This window comes from Cupressus sempervirens, chromosome 10 (genome assembly GCF_028749045.1).
Source record: "Cupressus sempervirens isolate cs-2001-9-10 chromosome 10, ASM2874904v1, whole genome shotgun sequence".
NCBI lineage: Eukaryota > Viridiplantae > Streptophyta > Pinopsida > Cupressales > Cupressaceae > Cupressus > Cupressus sempervirens.
Window position 1 is genome coordinate 176966449 of NC_143127.1, and position 12112 is coordinate 176978560.

Here is a 12112-nt window from a genome sequence, read left to right on the forward strand (position 1 = left end):
TAAAACTGGGGTGGGGATGATACCCACAAAAATTACTGCAGCAATATTATTCAACCACTTCTAATGGTCTGCCCTGTTAAAGGCTTTACACTGTATTAGTAGTGACCTGGTTAGAGGATTTCAAACACTTAACATGAAGTGTCACCCTGTTAAAGGATTTAGTCACCTAATTAAGGATTTGCAAAATATCTATTAAGCTAACCTATCACCATAGGATTTTCATTCTAATACAATTGCTAGAAAGTATTAGGTATAATGAACCTGATAAATTAAAATCCTTGATTGCTGAATGCAAGAACCTTTTTGCTTTCATTGATCTTGATCCTTTGTGATCTGATAATCCTCACTTCTGAAAATAGATTTCCCTGTGCACCCCTGTATATCCACTCATATTTTTACAATGAAATTTTGTCTTCCTTATAAAGACATTTGACGATTTAGGGTTAGATATGGATCTATGATTCATATTCAATCTCCATTTTCTGCTCATTATTTGCATTTATTCTATTGGTTGCATGCCTTCATCATTTTTCTTATTGGCTGCATGAAGATTGCATAGGAAAAATAAAAGATTCGATCTCATCATTAAATCCTTTGAGATTTACCTTATGTCAGCTACAAAAACTGTTTGCATCATAGTTTGTGCAATTACAAAATCTTATGTTGATATACTAAGTTACTCAGCTCCTGAAGTATTGCTAATACTTGGCACATGTTGTTTCCTAGATAGCTTGGCACTTAAAAAAAATTGTATCACTCGGCACCTTAAGTTACTCGGCACTTGTTAACACTTAGCACCTTGTGTTGCTCAGCACCTGATCTTCACTTGATATCTGATCTTCACTCGATATCTGATCTTTACTCAGTATCTAATCTTCACTTGGCATTTGAAAACTACTTGGCACATGAAGATTACTCAGCATGCATGGTGTACTCAATTCCAATGTGGAATACGATTAAGTGTGTTGGCACTCAAATGTCAAAAACCATTATGAGGTTAACAAAAGGGGGCTAGTATTGAAGATACTCTTATCCATAAGGGAATCTTCAAGATAAACAAGGAAAAAAAAAATACCAGTTCCTCTAATGACAAGCAAAAAATTTTCTTCGAAAACAAGAATGTGACTAATAATGGTATCATGGATGCATGAACAATTAGCACATCACAACCTCAACTGACTTTGAAAGGTGCAAACCCTATGAATTCACAAACCTCTAATAAAACATCAGCTCCACAACAAAAAACTAAGACTTCCATGTAGGACAAACCCTGAAGACATCCTAGATCCAAGGATAGGAAATTCAAACCATTGGGGATACCTCTTGAGACTGCACTGCAACAGTTATTGAGTATTAACTTCCTATAGTTACCCGCAATCAAAGATGAACCATTGACTAAAGCTGATTGGTGGGATGACAAAATGTAGTATGATTACCATCACACCAAAGGATATAAGACTTCATCGTGCTTCCAATTGAAACATGCAATATAAGACCTTATTAATGATAGTGTAATCATGGTTGATCCATCACTGTTACCATCCAACTCTGACCACACTATATTCAAAGATCCTTTGGGTAATCATGACAAAGAGAAACCCTCAATTTCAAACTCAAACTCACAAGGTAATGTGAATTACACATGCACTAGATATGACTACACCATCAATTTCTTTAATGAGTCTGATTCCTGCATATCCACATTCACATTGAAGGCTGAAGACCCTTGTTGTGTTGTCACTACACGCCATACCAAGATCACCATACCTAGAGCTCCATCTAGACCTACTACTTCTACTAGAGCTACACCCCCTAGTAGACTTGCTACTCCCACTTCATCTAATTATAGCCTTGTTGAATAGCTCGGCGAGAACCCTACACAAATATCCATTTTGGACCTACTGCCTGCATCTCCCAACATCAAAAGATCTTGGATCAAGCCCTTAAAGAGTTAGTAGTCCTAGATAACATTGATGTTGCCCAGTTCCAAGCCATGGTTGGGAACATATCCACCTCATAGCATATCGCCTTTTCCCCTCAAGATATTCATAAGGAAAAACCTAACCACAATGATCCCCTTCATCTCAAAGTCTTCATCCATAATGCCAAAGTTAGACATGTCTTAATAGATGGAGGAGTAGGACTAAACATCTATACTATTAAGGTTATCAAAAATTTGGGTTATTTTAAAGATGATGTGGATCCCTCTTGAAGAATCACAATAAAAGCATATGATGATGGTGAATGCTTCTCCAAGGGCATCATCACATTACCTGTTAGAGTTGGCACAGCTATTGAAGACACATTGTTCCATGTCCTACATATTGAAATGAACTACAACATGATACTGGGATGTCCTTGGCTTCATGCTATGAAAGTAGTCCCTTCTACATATCATCAATGTCTGAAGTTTTCCTATGACAACGTGGAGGTTAACATCCCTGGTGATCCAGATCCTTTCCATTTTTGTGCTAATCTAAGAGATGTTATTGCATACCAAATCCCAACAAAAAATGAAGCAAAACCCACATATTTCTCTAAGTATGTGGATGCTGATATACTCCTTAGTAAGGCCAAGGAAAAGATGAAGATTGAAGATAATGGGTTTGGAGAGTACTTTATCTCTCAAGTCTCTCACATTAGGGAGTCACCACTTTCTCCCCTATCTTATGGTAAATCACAAGTATTCCAAGACCAACACTCTGAGATTGGTACACAAAATGCCACTTCTATCAATGAGGATACATATGTATGTATTGAGAAAGCAAAAGTAGATCAAGAACCCACTTTGATATCTCCTACCCAGTACGGACTTGGGTTTACTATCATGCAAAAACAAGGTTATGATGTCTATAGTAGTCTTGGATCTCAAAAACAAGGAATCATTGAACCTATCACTACAAAAGGATGACCTCCTAGTTTGGGACTTGGATTTAAACCATTACAAATAGGTCCTCCTAGTACTATAGTACCTATGTGCAAGACTATTGTAATGTCCCCATTTTAGCAATTGACCAAGTGTTTGTGCATTAGCCTTGTTCTACATGGTCCCAAGGGCTAATGAAGGGTTTAATGGGATCTTGGAGTGTTTTGGCCTAGTCATTTCCAGTTTGGGCCAAAACGAAGTTGATTTACTCAGTTTCAAGCATACTTACTATTTTTAGTAAGTCGACAGGACATAGTGCAGGTCAGTTTTGGTGATTGGATTCGATACTCCTCGGTGAGAGCTTTTCGATGAGCTATCACTCGCATTATTCGGAGTCCGATTGCTAATACATTTTAATGCCTGAAGTTTTATTAAAGTAATGTCTAGTTTAATTGTAAAATATTAAAGTGTTACTTTAATATTTATTTTATGGTGATGTGTACCCAAGGGAAACATAAGGAGTATTTTAATATATGTTTTATATTACACATCTTTTATCCCACATTGCCCATATGAGTTGAGCGGACCCGTGGGAATAGAATAAAAGGAAGCATTTGTGGCTTCATTAGATAGGTTGAATATGAGAAGAAATTGGTGTGTGAGTTGCAGCTTTGTTCTTGGCATTTGAGGACGTCTATCCTCTCTTGTAACATTCTAGATGTCATTCCCTTGGGATTTGGCCTTTGGAATTCTTTCTTATTGGCTTCATTATCAGGCAGTTTAGTTGCATTTCTGGCTACAGGCATATTTGATATTTTGCTCATATCTTCTTCACTACTTGTCTGACGCTTATGCCGCTTGGAGGGAATGGTATTATGAAAGTAGTGGACTGATTGGAGGACAAAGTATTGTAGCAGCAAGTTCGTAAGCATGGGCTGGAGTATTATGACAATATTGCTGAAGTAATTAGTGAGTTGATAAATCTACCATGTATTTGGTTTTATGAATTCTAAAAATAACATTTTATTAGCAGCCGTTCATTTCAACTTTGCATATTATTGTAGTTTCTTTCTTGTTTATGTTGTATGATACCAATTCCATGCATGAAACACAACAAACAAATAAATGTTTGATCTCCAAAGTTATAAGGGGTTTTAAGAAGTTGAATGCAAGCTGTTTGACATAATTCCTTTCAGCAATTTGGTTTAGTTTTTTGCTACATCTAGGGGTGCCCATTACAGTGGTATCAGAGCTATAAGTCCTTCCATCCTGTGGAGGTCTTATAGGGAATTTGGAACAGCCGGATAGAGGGAAAAAGTGTTTGACGAAATGTCAAAACACTAAAATCAAAAATAAATAAAAAACACAGGCTAAGCATTTATGTTTGAGCATGCGATAGGGGTCTTATAATTTTTGCGATACCAGAGCAAGACAAAATAGGATTTCAAACTTGCAAAGCAAATAGTCTAGTACATCCATGCAGGGGGACATTGAATCCAACCATACAGAAACAAAGGAGATATTCTGTGATCAAGACAATAATATGGGTGATCGAGAGGACAGGAATACAGGATTAGGCAAAGGCAAAAATGTTGGTCCAAATCAGGGGGAGGTACTATTTCGGCAGTTATTGGATACATTAGAGTAGGGGCAACGTATGCAACAGGAGCAAAATAGGCAAATGGACATGATGTTGCAGCTCATGGCTAGACAGATGGGTGTCAATATTAATCCAGGTGATGCCAACAACAGAAACAATAACAATGAGGGAAACAATAACAACGGGGGAAACAATAACCATGAAGGCCAAGGCAACAAAAATGGTCTAGAAAATAACATTAATGGTAATAATGGACACAACAACAATGGGAATGAGGCTGATAACTTTAGACATGTTGCACGCCCAACACGAACTGCTAGCTCGAGACCTCTTCTACCCACTTTCCCACCCAGAGATCTAGTTCAACCAGTAAACGAACCACAAATTATCGAGTTACAGGATCAGTTCAGGAGGGACTGGGAGGCTAGTGGACCAGAGTTTCAGGTGGATATTTCTCTTAGAGATTATATGGACTTGAGGATGAGACACATGCCTAAAGTAGGAGGGAGGAATCAAAACTTTGAGCTGAGGAAGAAAGTTGGAAAACTTTCTTTACCTTATTATGATGCTTCAGGGAAGATGACTGCACGAGCTTGGGTGCAGAAGGTAGATACATGCTTGCAGCTAAATCCTATGCCTGAGGAGGAGGCTATCAAGTATGCGGCTATGCACTTGGATGGCGTTGCACATGAATGATGGCATCATGGCATGGTGACTTTGGGGCATAATCAGATTACATCCTATGAGGAATTCACCGAAACATTGATTGGGAGATTTGACACTAAGGATCCCGAGTTACATTTCAAGGAGCTAGCACAGTTAAAACAGTCAGGTTCTGTGGATGCTTACATTGCTGAGTTTCAGTGCTTGTCTGTACTTGTTATTGATATCTCTCCTAGGAGATTGGTGGTGTTATTTTGTGATGGTCTTGCTGATCCATTACGAGGTTGGGTGAAGGGACATGATCCACTCACATTAGCTGAAGCAACTAAAAAGGCACGAGATTTAGCCCCTCCAGTATACAAATGAAATAACCATTGAACAGATTCTTCCTACCGCAAGGACAAAGACAAAAAATTGTTTCAGAAAGAGTATAGCAAACCCAAAGAAGGATCTAAAGGACTAGACAATGAAACTTTGAATGAACTTTGAAAGAAGAAGTTGTGCTTCCATTGTAGAGAGCCTTGGGACTTATCTCATAAATGTTCTCTCAAGGCTAAGGCAAATCAAATGGAGTATTTTTTAGCAAAAGAGTCAAAGTCAGAAGGGGAGGATCAGCACTCCAATTTAGATGAGGGTAACACTATAGAGGAGAGCAACATTCCTAAGGATGATAGATCATTGGCATGCTTGACAGAGGCCCAAAAGGAAATCACATTTAAGGTCAGGGGTACTATCCAGGGGTAGAAAGTGATATCTCTTATTGACACTGGGGCTACACATAACTTCATAGATGCACAGTTGGTAGCCAGGAGTGGGTTACAGACAAAGGAGCATGATGGGTTTAGAGTCATGGTGTCTAACGGTGATAAGTTATTATGAACTCGAAAGATATCTAATCTTCACATCAGGTTTGGAGATGGCTACGAGTTGGAGGATGAGTTCTATGTTGTGGACATGGGATATTATGATGTCATCCTCGGCATGACATGGATGGCTTCACTAGTTGAGTTCACACTCAATCTAGCAAAATTGGAGATGAAATAATAGCATGAGGGTAGAACTGTGGTTCTTAGAGGGCTTTTAGATGGAGGTTGCAGAGTAGTGTCCTTGAGGAGAATGCAGAGACTTTTTCGTCATGATGACATAGAGTGGGCGGCAGAGTGCCACATTATGCCAACTTCACCAGAGCCACAAGAAAAGAGTCATCCACTAGATGTCCAAAAGATACTTGATAGATAGGCTAAAGTATTTACCGATATTCCTCATGGGGTTCCTCCTGATAGAGGGATGGAACATGTTATTGAGCTTGAGGAGGGAGCCAAACCAGTTATGATTACTCCCTATCATCATACTAAGAAATGCAAGGATGAGATAGAGAAGGCGATTAAGGATTTGTTGGAGATGGGGCATATCAGGCCCAGTAAGAGCCCCTTTGCTTTAGTAGTAGTATTGGTAAAGAAGAAGGATGGGATGATACGCATGTGCATCGATTATAGGGCACTGAATAAGAAAATAATTAAAAATAGGTATCCCATTCCTAGGATTGATGAACTGATTGATGAGTTGCATGGGGCATGCTTCTTCACCAAAATTGATTTGCGATTTGGATACCATCAGATCAAGATGAGAGCAAAGGACATTGAGAAAACAGCCTTCCGATGTCACTATGGCCACTTTGAATTCATGGTTATGCCATTTGGTCTAACCAATGCACCTACTACATTTCAAAGTTGTATGAACCAAGTATTCAGGAAGCAGCTGAGGAGATTTGTCTTGATCTTCTTTGATGACATCTTGGTCTTCAGTAAGACCTGGGAGGAGCACTTACATCATTTGGAGGAGGTGTTATCTATTCTGGAGAGAGAGTCATTGTATGCCAAGGAATCTAAATGTGAGTTTTGCATGACTGAGCTCCTTTACCTGGGGCATATCATTAGTGCAGATGGCGTTTGGGTTGATCTTGAAAAGATTAGAGCTATTGTAGAGTGGCCTACTCCCACAAACCTTACACAGCTTAAGGGATTCTTTGGTTTATGTGGTTTTTATAGGAGGTTTGTTAAGGGATTCTCATAGATTGCTACACCCTTGACAGATCTTACCAGGAAAGGAGCCTTCGTGTGGACAGGGGCAACACAGAGGTGTTTTGAGCATTTCAAGCAGGTAATGTCTTCATATCCAGTTCTAGCTCTACCAGATTTCACGAAGCCTTTTGAGCTTCATTGTGATGCATCAGGTGATGGGATTGGAGTAGTATTGATGCAGGAGAAGCATCCTATTGCATTTGAGAGTAGGAAGCTCTGAGGAGTTGAGAAAAGTTATTCTGTCTATGACCGGGAGATGTTGGCCATAATGCATGCATTGGCCAAATTTTGATCATATTTGGTAGGTGGACATTTTGTGATCAAGACTGATCACAATAGTATTAAATACTTCATGAGCCAACGTGATCTTAATGACTGGCAACAAAAATGGGTGACTAAATTGCAGGCTTATGAATTTGACATAGAGTTTTTCAAAGGTAAGAAAAATGTGGTGGCTGATGCCTTATCTCAGAGACCTCACTTATGTGCTCTGGTAGAGATTTCAGGAGATTGGAGAGATCATATTATAGCAGAGTATGTTAGAGATGCTTGGGCTTCTGGATTGACTTCAGGTACCATACAGGATGATCTCTATGAGGTGATAGATGGATTGATCAGAGTTCAGGACAGGGTTTATTTGATTCCGTCATCACATTTGAGAGAGGCGATATTGAAGGCATTTCATGATGCACCCACAGCTGGACATCCGGGGGTCTTCAAGACCTACAGGAAGATCTGAGAGTGGTTTTCATGGAAAGGGCTCAAGGATGATGTTCAGAGGTATGTCAGGGAGTGTGTGGTTTGTCAACAGAATAAGGGGAGCACACATTTCCTGCAGGTTTATTACAGCCCTTGCCCATTCATGATAGGAAATGGGAAAGTATTTCGATGGACTTCATCACTGGTTTACCATGAGTGCAAGGAAGGGATTGCATCTATGTGGTGGTGGACCGCTTGACGAAGTTTTCTCACTTCTTTGCTATTCCATCCACTTACACAACAGCACAGGTGGAAGATCTTTTCTTTAAAGAGATATTCAGGTTACATGGGCTGCCCAGATTCATTGTCAGCGATCGAGATAGTAAGTTTATGAGTGTTTTTTGGCAAGAGTTGTTTAGGTTGTGTGGTACAAATCTTACACCTAGCACTAGTTATCATCCACAAACAGATGGGTAAATAGAGATTGTGAATAAATGGGCAGAAGGATATTTGAGGAACTATGTAACTACACAACAAAAGACTTGGATCAGATGGTTGCATATGGGAGAGTATTGTTATAAAACCACTTATCATATGTCCATCAAGATGACTCCTTTCATGGCCCTCTATGGTTATGAAGCACCTAGCTTCATGGATTTAGTTTTGGGGGATAGTAGAGTGCCCAAAGCCAAAAAATTATTGCAGGATAGTCAGGACATCTTGAAAGTCTCAAAGAGAATATACAACAGGCCCAAAATCAACAAAAATTGTACGTTGATCAGCACCAAATAGAGTGTAGCTTCAAGGTAGGGGATATGGTTTACTTGAGGCTACAACCATATAGACAGTCATCGCTCAAGAAGAGCAGAGCTGAAAAGCTGAAACCTAGATTTTATGGTCCCTATAGGGTGATTCGCAAAGTGGGCAAAGTCGCCTATGAGCTTGAGCTTTTAGAAGGCAATCGAGTGCACAATGTGTTTCATGTGTCTAGGATTAAGAAAGCCATTAGTCAGAGTGTAGTACCTTCTGCAGATTTACCCCCTTTGGATGAGGAGGGGAAGCTTGTGTTAGTACTTGAGGCTATTCTGGTTACCAGAGAGAGGAAGCTTAGAAATAGGATAGTGAACGATTATTTGGTCAGATGGAAAGACCTGTCAGAGGAAGATTCTACATGGGAGAGTGAGCAGGTTATTCAGTAGGCTAGACTGAGATTGCTTGAGGACAAGCAATTTCAAGGGGGGCGGACTGTAATGTCCCCATTTTAGTAGTCGACCAAGTGTGTGTGCGTTATCCTTGTTCTACATGGTCTCGAGGGCTAACGAAGGATTTAATGGGATCTTGGATTGTTTTGGCCTAGTCATTTCTAGTTTGGGCCAAAACAAAGTTGATTTACTTAGTTTCAGGCATACTTACTATTTTTAGTAAGTCGACAGGACACAGTACAAGTCAATTTTGGTGATTGGATTCGATACTCCTCGGTGAGAGCTTTTCGATGAGCTATCACTCGCATTATTCGGAGTCCGATTGGTAATACATTTTAGTGCCTGAAGTTTTATTAAAGTAACGTCTAATTTAATTGTAAAATATTAAAGTGTTACTTTAATTTTTATTTTATGGTGATGTGTACCCAAGGGAGACATAAGGGGTATTTTAATATATGTTTTATATTACACATCTTTTATCCCACATTGCCCATATGAGTTGAGCAAACCCATGGGAATAGAATAAAAGGAAGCATTTGTGGCTTCATTAGACAGGTTGAATATGAGAAGAAATTGGTGTGTGAGTTGCAGATTTGTTCTTGGCATTTGAGGACGTCTATCCTCTCTTGTAACATTCTAGATGTCATTCCCTTGGGGTTTGGCCTTTGGAATTCTTTGTTATTGGCTTCATTATCAGGCAGTTTAGTTGCATTTTCGGCTACAAGTAGATTTGATATTTTGCTCATATCTTCTTCACTACTTGTCTGACACTTATGCTGCTTGGAGGGAATGGTATTATGAAGGTAGTGGACTGATTGGAGGACAAAGTATTGTAGCAGCAAGTTCATAAGCATGGGCTAGAGTATTATGACAACATTGCTGAAGTAATTAGTGAGTTGATAAATCTACCATGTATTTGGTTTTATGAATTCTGAAAATAACATTTTATTAGCAACCGTTCATTTCCACTTTGCATATTATTGTAGTTTCTTTCTTGTTTATGTTGTATGATACCAATTCCATGCACGAAACACAAAAAACAAATAAACGTTTGATCTCCAGAGTTATAAGGGGTTTTAAGAAGTTGAATGCAAACTGTTTGACATAATTCCTTTCAGCAATTTGGTTTAGCTTTTTGGGACATCCAGGGGTGCCCATTATAACTATAGATGTTTTGAATGATGAAAAGGCATCTGAGGATATCCCAACTAAAACCAACAATCCTCTAGCTTCTAAGCATAACCCCAATGATATAATAGAATCTAATACACATATCCATACCTTTCACTAAAGCCCATTCAGCCCTGATGATGACATCCCCTCAAGTTATCCTGAACTATTGGATTGGGACCACCACCAATTTTTGATCAATTCGACAATGATGACACTCTTATAACAAACTTTGAAAGACATGGAGGCATTATGGACAATAATCATAAAGAAGCAATTTCTCCTAAAGTGAACACATTGGCATATTGTTGGGAGTCAACTCCATCTGACAGCCAAGAAAAAATAATAAGCATAGGTCTCTTGGTGAAAACCAAAAGGCACCATTACACTGTGCAAAATCAAAAGCTAAGAAGCTCCCAAGGATACAAAATGAAAAATTTGATGCCATGAATATCAGTGTTCCAATGTTCAACATGCCACGAAGTCTTTCAAAGCTCTCTCAATCAACATTCATGTGGAAGGTCATTGGTCTCAACCCTCCCAACCGTCCCTTATATCTAGTTGGTTATCCCCAAATCTAGCTACCTAATTTTCCCAACACCCAAGCTCAAACCTTTATTCAATAGGCCTTTGCATATGTCATCATCAATGACATCCCACATGACATATCTATTGACCCATTTATCCTCAGATGCCTTGAGTCACAAGAGGCAGACATTGTCTTACATAGGGTACACGATGGTATATCTCAAGGCCTTTCCAGTGGTTTGATTTTAGTTACAAACTCAAAACAAATCATACGTAGTTATGGTCATTCATGGACCCTGAGATTATCAACTAGCAGTAGTAGCAATAGATTTCTTATCAATTGTTGTTAGCAACATTCTTGATTCCATCTAAAAGTCCTAAAAATATATCAAAAAGTCCTAAAAAAAGAAAAAAAACTGAAAAAAGTCATGAAAAAATGGATGCCTTGATGAAAACCTGGCAAACAAGCATCTTGGCTTGAAAATTTGAGTCAAGAGAAAAATCTCATCCAAAAGTGAAAAAATGACAAACTAACACTTTAGGCAAGTACCATGGTGAAAACTTGGCAAATAGGTGCCATGTGTAATCAGTTGTTACTCCTCCATCTATCAGGATTCAATCTAGTTTTTCCCCTCTATCATTCTTTGATCATATCCCTCATATTACAAGACATCCCTGGTCCCTTATAATGGCTCATGAATTGGTTAACATCCATTGTTATCTTACCTAACACATTACTAGTCTACACATACTATGTCATTGGCCTTTATACATAGTTTGTGTCTTGTCTAGGGGCATATTACCTACATGTTGCATGAGTTTGAACTTGAACTAGGGGCATACCCCTAAGCACTTTTTATCCATTGGACTTATCACATAATGGATTGGAGCTAACACTTGTATATGCTTATATGATCTGTAAAAATATCCTAAAAATTCAAATATGATCTTGAAAAACTCCCTAAACATCATAAAGTGTCCTGAAAAAATCCCTAAAAAACATAAAATGTCCTGAAATAAACCCTAAAAATCATAAAATATCCTAAAAAAACCAGTCACACAAAAACATCAAATATCCCCAAAAAACCCTAAAAATCACAAAACCCATGAAAATTTTGCAATAAACCTTATACATATTCACTGTAGATAACCACCCCTTTTGTGTATGCACTTGCAATTTGTAGACTGAAACTCAAAGCACTACACTTTCAAGACAATCACACTATCTAAACAATGTGAACCAACAATCAATCCAACATATCACTATGAACCTCTCAACTGAATCCACAAACAAAGCTATCAC